Below are 5,701 nucleotides of genomic sequence, written 5' to 3'. Positions count from 1 at the left end.
AGTCAGGGGTCACATGATCAGGGGCCTCAGTGTCTGCCACATATATGGCTGCTCTATGCACACAGGACCTGTGATGAGGTCACAGGAGGGGAGGAGTCAGGGGGTCACATGATCAGGGGCCTCACTGTCTGCCACATATATGACGGCTCTGTGCACACAGGATCTGTGGGGAGGTCATGGCCATGTGACCAGAAGGGGCGGCGCCTCCTCCTCCATAGAACAGACGGGAGGAAGCTGTGGCCCCGCCCACACTGTCCAGCATTCACCATAGGAGAGAAGTGTGCAGAGCGCGCAGCAGAGGAGCGGAGCTGTCAGCGGGGAAGAGCGCGACACAACACACCGAGAAGCCCGGAGGAGGGAGCGGCGACACCCCGCAGAGGACAGAAGGGAGACGGTGTGTGGGGGGGCAGAGGCTGAGCATGGGGGGGGAGCAGAGGCTGGGCATGGGGGGGTGGGAGCAGAGGCTGAGCATGGGGGGGGTGGGAGCAGAGGCTGAGCATGGGGGGGGGGAGCAGAGGCTGAGCATGGGGGGGTGGGAGCAGAGGCTGAGCATGGGGGGGGGGAGCAGAGGCTGAGCATGGGGGGGGGGAGCAGAGGCTGAGCATGGGGGGGGGGGAGCAGAGGCTGAGCATGGGGGGGGGGGGAGCAGAGGCTGAGCATGGGGGGGTGGGAGCAGAGGCTGAGCATGGGGGGGTGGGAGCAGAGGCTGAGCATGGGGGCGGGGGAGCAGAGGCTGAGCATGGGGGGGGGGAGCAGAGGCTGAGCATGGGGGGGGGGAGCAGAGGCTGAGCATGGGGGGGGGGAGCAGAGGCTGAGCATGGGGGGGGGGAGCAGAGGCTGAGCATGGGGGGGGGGAGCAGAGGCTGAGCATGGGGGGGGAGCAGAGGCTGAGCATGGGGGGGGGAGCAGAGGCTGAGCATGGGGGGGGGAGCAGAGGCTGAGCATGGGGGGGGGGGAGCAGAGGCTGAGCATGGGGGGGGGGAGCAGAGGCTGAGCATGGGGGGGGGAGCAGAGGCTGAGCATGGGGGGGGGGAGCAGAGGCTGAGCATGGGGGGGGGGAGCAGAGGCTGAGCATGGGGGGGGAGCAGAGGCTGAGCATGGGGGGCGGAGCCGGAGCTGGAGTGTGGTGGACGGGAGATAAAACATAACCTTAGTATGTAGGGCTGTGGAGTCGAAGTTGGTGTAAAATGGACCGATTCCGACTCCTAAAATATATAATAAATTGGGTACAGTAGTTCAATGCAGAATGTGCTGAATATTTTTTCATAGGAATTTGGGAAAGTTATGAAATGTCCTATAAATGGCTGTTCTATTCCTGATCTAAGGCTACATTCACACACAGCGTTTTTGCTGCGTTTTTTGAGGATACGTTTTTCAGTTGCAAAAGCCGATCAGCTTTTTAAAAACTGCATCACCTGAAAGGTTTTTGAGCTCATAGATAATGTTTTCAATATCAGAGCAGATTTCTAATCTGCTTTTATTTATATATCTGTCTATCCATATCATATCTGTACCAAAAAGAATGAAAGCCGGATAGCACACAGACTAACACTCCTTTTTTTTTTTTAGCACCAGTCAGGTCCACCTCATAGCTGCCCAAAAGGACGCCCAGGACAGGCATTGCTCGTCTTCAGTAACATCAACTGATAGTTGGAATAAATAGACTGCATTCACCACCACATCTTCTTAAGGTGCAGGCTTTATTTTCAAGTGTAGGGGTGTGCAGTATGAGGTTCTGCCCCCCCCAGGTTTGATCCTGGCTACGCCCATGATGTGGATGTAGCCTGAGGATCTAGGCTTTGTCTTAGCCGAGATAAGTCACAGTATGTGTGTGTATGTGTGTGTGTGTATATATATATATATATATATATATATATATATATATATATATATATATATATATACACACACACACAGTACAGACCAAAGGTTTGGACACGCCTCAATCAAAGCGTTTTCTTTATTTTCATGACTATGGTTTAATAAGTGGGATTTCTTGCCTTATAAATGGGGTTGGGACCATCAGTTGTGCATAAGTCTGGTGGATACACAGCTGATAGTCCTACTGAATAGACTGTTAGAATTTGTATTATGGCAAGAAAAAAGCAGCTGAGTAAAGAAAAATGAGTGGCCATCATTAGTTTAAGAAATGAAGGTCAGTCAGTCCGAAAAATTGGGAAAACTTTGAAAGTGTCCCCACGTGCAGTGGCAAAAACCATCAAGTGCTACAAAGAAACTGGCTCACATGAGGACCGCCCCAGGAAAGGAACACCAAGAGTCACCTCTGCTGCGGAGGATAAGTTCATCCGAGTCACCAGCCTCAGAAATAAATCGCAGGTTAACAGCAGCTCAGATTAGAGACCAGGTCAATGCCACACAGAGTTCTAGCAGCAGACACATCTCTACAACAACTGTTAAGAGGAGACTTTGTGCAGCAGGCCTTCATGGTAAAATAGCTGCTAGGAAACCACTGCTAAGGACAGGCAACAAGCAGAAGAGACTTGTTTGGGCTAAAGAACTCAAGGAATGGACATTAGACCAGTGGAAATCTGTGCTTTGGTCTGATGAGTCCAAATTTGAGATCTTTGGTTCTAACCACCGTGTCTTTGTGCGACGCAGAAAAGGTGAACGGAAGGATTCTACATGCCTGGTTCCCACCGTGAAGCATGGATGAGGAGGTGTGATGGTGTGGGGGTGCTTTGCTGGTGACACTGTTGGGGATTTATTCAAAATTGAAGGCATACTGAACCAGCATGGCCACCACAGCATCTTGCAGTGGCATGCTATTCCATCCGGTTTGTGTTTAGCTGGACCATCATTTATTTTTCAACAGGACAATGACCTCAAACACACCTCCAGGCTGTGTAAGGGCTATTTGACCAAGAAGGAGAGTGATGGGGTGCTACGCCAGATGACCTGGCCTCCACAGTCACCAGACCTGAACCCAATCGAGATGGTTTGGGGTGAGCTGGACCACAGAGTGAAGGCCAAAGGGCCAACAAGTGCTAAGCATCTCTAGGAACTCCTTCAAGACTGTTGGAAGACCATTTCCATTGACTACCTCTTGAAGCTCATCAATAGAATGCCAAGAGTGTGCAAAGCAGTAATCAAAGCAAAAGGTGGCTACTTTGAAGAACCTAGAATATAAGACACATTTTCAGTTGTTTCACACTTTTTTGTTAATTATATAATTCCACATGTGTTAATTCATAGCTTTGATGCCTTCAGAGTGAATCTACAATTTTCATAGTCATGAAAATAAAGCAAACTCTTTGAATGAGAAGGTGTGTCCAAACTTTGGTCTGTACAGCCATGGCTAAAAATTTTGAGAATGACACAAATATTAATTTTTACAAAGTCTACTGCTTCATTTTTTCTAATGGCAATTTGCATATACTCCAGAATGTTATAAAGAGTGATCAGCTTAACAGCAATTACTTGCAAAGTCGATATTTGCCTAGAAAATGAACTTTATCCCCCAAAACACATTTCAACATCATTGCAGCCCTGCCTTAAAAGGACCAGCTAACATCATTTCAGTGATTCCTCCATTAACACAGGTGTGGGTGTTGATGAGGACAGGGCTGGAGATCAATCTGTCATGGTTAAGTAAGAATGACACCACTGGACACTTTAAAAGGAGGCTGGTGCTTGGCATCATTGTTTCTCTTCAGTTAACCATGGTTATCTCTAAAGAAACACGTGCAGTCATCATTGCACTGCACAAAAATGGCCTAACAGGGAAGAGTATCGCAGCTAGAAAGAATGCACCTCAGTCAACAATCTATCGCATCATCAAGAACTTGAAGGAGAGAGGTTCCCTTGTTGCCAAAAAGGCTCCAGGGCGCCCAAGAAAGACCAGCAAGCGCCAGGACCGTCTCTTAAAAGTGCTTCAGCTGTGGGATCGGACTACCAGCAGTGCAGAGCTTGCTCAGGAATGGCAGCAGGCAGGTGTGAGTGCATCTGCACGCACTGTGAGGCGGAGACTCTTGGAGCAAGGCCTGGTCTCAAGGAGGGCAGCAAAGAAGCCACTTCTCTCCAGAAAAAACATCACGGACAGACTTATATTCTGCAAGAGGTACAGGGAGTGGACTGCTGAGGACTGGGGTAAAGTCATTTTCTCTGATGAATCCCCTTTTCGATTGTTTGGGACATCTGGAAAACGGCTTATTCGGAGAAGACCAGGTGAGCGCTACCACCAGTCTTGTCTCATGCCAACTGTCAAGCATCCTGAAACCATTCATGTGTGGGGTTGCTTCTCAGCCAAGGGAATGGGCTCTCTCTCAGTCTTGCCTAAAAACACAGCCATGAATAAAGAATGGTACCAGAATGTCCTCCAAGAGCAACTTCTCCCAACCGTCCAAGAGCAGTTTGGTGATCAACAATGCCTTTTTCAGCATGATGGAGCACCTTGCCATAAAGCAAAGGTGATAACTAAATGGCTCAGGGAACAAAACATAGAGATTTTGGGACCATGGCCTGGAAACTCCCCAGATCTTAATCCCATTGAGAACTTGTGGTCAATCATCAAGAGACGGGTGGACAAACAAAAACCTTCAAATTCAGACAAAATAAAAGCATTGATTTTGCAAGAATGGACTGCGATCAGTCAGGATTTGATCCAGAAGGTGATTGAGAGCATGCCAGGGAGAATTTCTGAGGTCCTGAAGAAGAAGGGTCAACACTGCAAATATTGACTTGCTGCATTAACTCATTCTAACTGTCAATATAACCTTTTGTTACTCATAATATTGTTGCAATTATATTTCTGTATGTGATAAAAACATCTGACAAACACACATAAAAACCAGAGGGCAGCAGATCATGTGAAAATATATTTGTGTCATTCTCAAAACTTTTGGCCATGACTGTACTGTATACATGTAATCGATATTATACAGCGTATTACATATTTACAATTTATTACAGTTTTTTGTGTTCTAAAGTTGTATTCCTATAAATAGATATGTTCTATCTAAATATCTTGATTATTGGATCATAGAAATGATTAAATGTCTGATGTTCACATTGTACTACAATAAATTTTTCACTTAAATATAAGCAATATGTGTCGGAGTCATGGAGTCGGAGCCGGTGTAAGGGAAATTGAGGAGTCGGAGTTGCAGGTTTGGCTTACCGACTCCACAGCCCTGGCTAGGTGTACGGAGCGGAGCCGTGTGTGTACGAGGTCTACGGAACAGAAACCTGTATACACTATATACACCTGTATTCCCCCAGCTTCAGTCACAGACCCCTGTGTACAATGTATACACATGTTTACCCCCAGCTTCGTTCGCAGACCCCTGTATACACCCGTATGCCCCCAGCTTCGGTCACAGGCCCCTCAGTGTGCACTGTATGAACCAGTATACCCCCAGCTTCAGTCAGACACCTCGCTGTACGCTGTATACACCTGTAATCACACCAGCTTTGGTCACAGACCCCTGTGTGTAGGCTGTACACACTCGTATATCCCCAGCTTTGGTCGCAGACTCCTGTGTAAGCTGTATACACCCGTATACCCCCCAGCTTCGGTCGCAGCCCCCTGTGTATGCTGTTTACACCCATATACCCCCAGCTTCGGTAACAGCCCCCTGTGTACGCTGTATACACCCGTATACCCCCAGTTTCGGTCACAGACTCCTCTGTGTACACTGTATACACCAGTACACCCCCAGCTTCGGTCACAGACACCTCTGTA

The 5,701-nt window shown here is 48.3% G+C and overlaps 1 protein-coding gene across 1 annotated transcript in view; it reads left to right on the top strand.

The window, feature by feature from the left end:
• Nucleotides 1-166: 166 nt before the first annotated feature.
• Nucleotides 167-5,701, top strand: part of LOC141077551 (gastrula zinc finger protein XlCGF53.1-like) — a 19,559-nt gene continuing 14,024 nt past the window's right edge. The window contains exons 1-2 of the mRNA XM_073564553.1: nucleotides 167-394; nucleotides 1,570-1,691. The gene's annotated coding sequence lies outside the window, so the exon portion shown is untranslated. The remainder of the gene's footprint in view (nucleotides 395-1,569; nucleotides 1,692-5,701) is intronic.

This window comes from Dendrobates tinctorius, unplaced genomic scaffold (genome assembly GCF_039654945.1).
Source record: "Dendrobates tinctorius isolate UK_male_01 unplaced genomic scaffold, ASM3965494v1 ptg000456l, whole genome shotgun sequence".
In the NCBI taxonomy this organism is placed as follows: Eukaryota; Metazoa; Chordata; class Amphibia; order Anura; family Dendrobatidae; genus Dendrobates; species Dendrobates tinctorius.
This window is presented reverse-complemented; position numbering and strand designations above follow the sequence as displayed.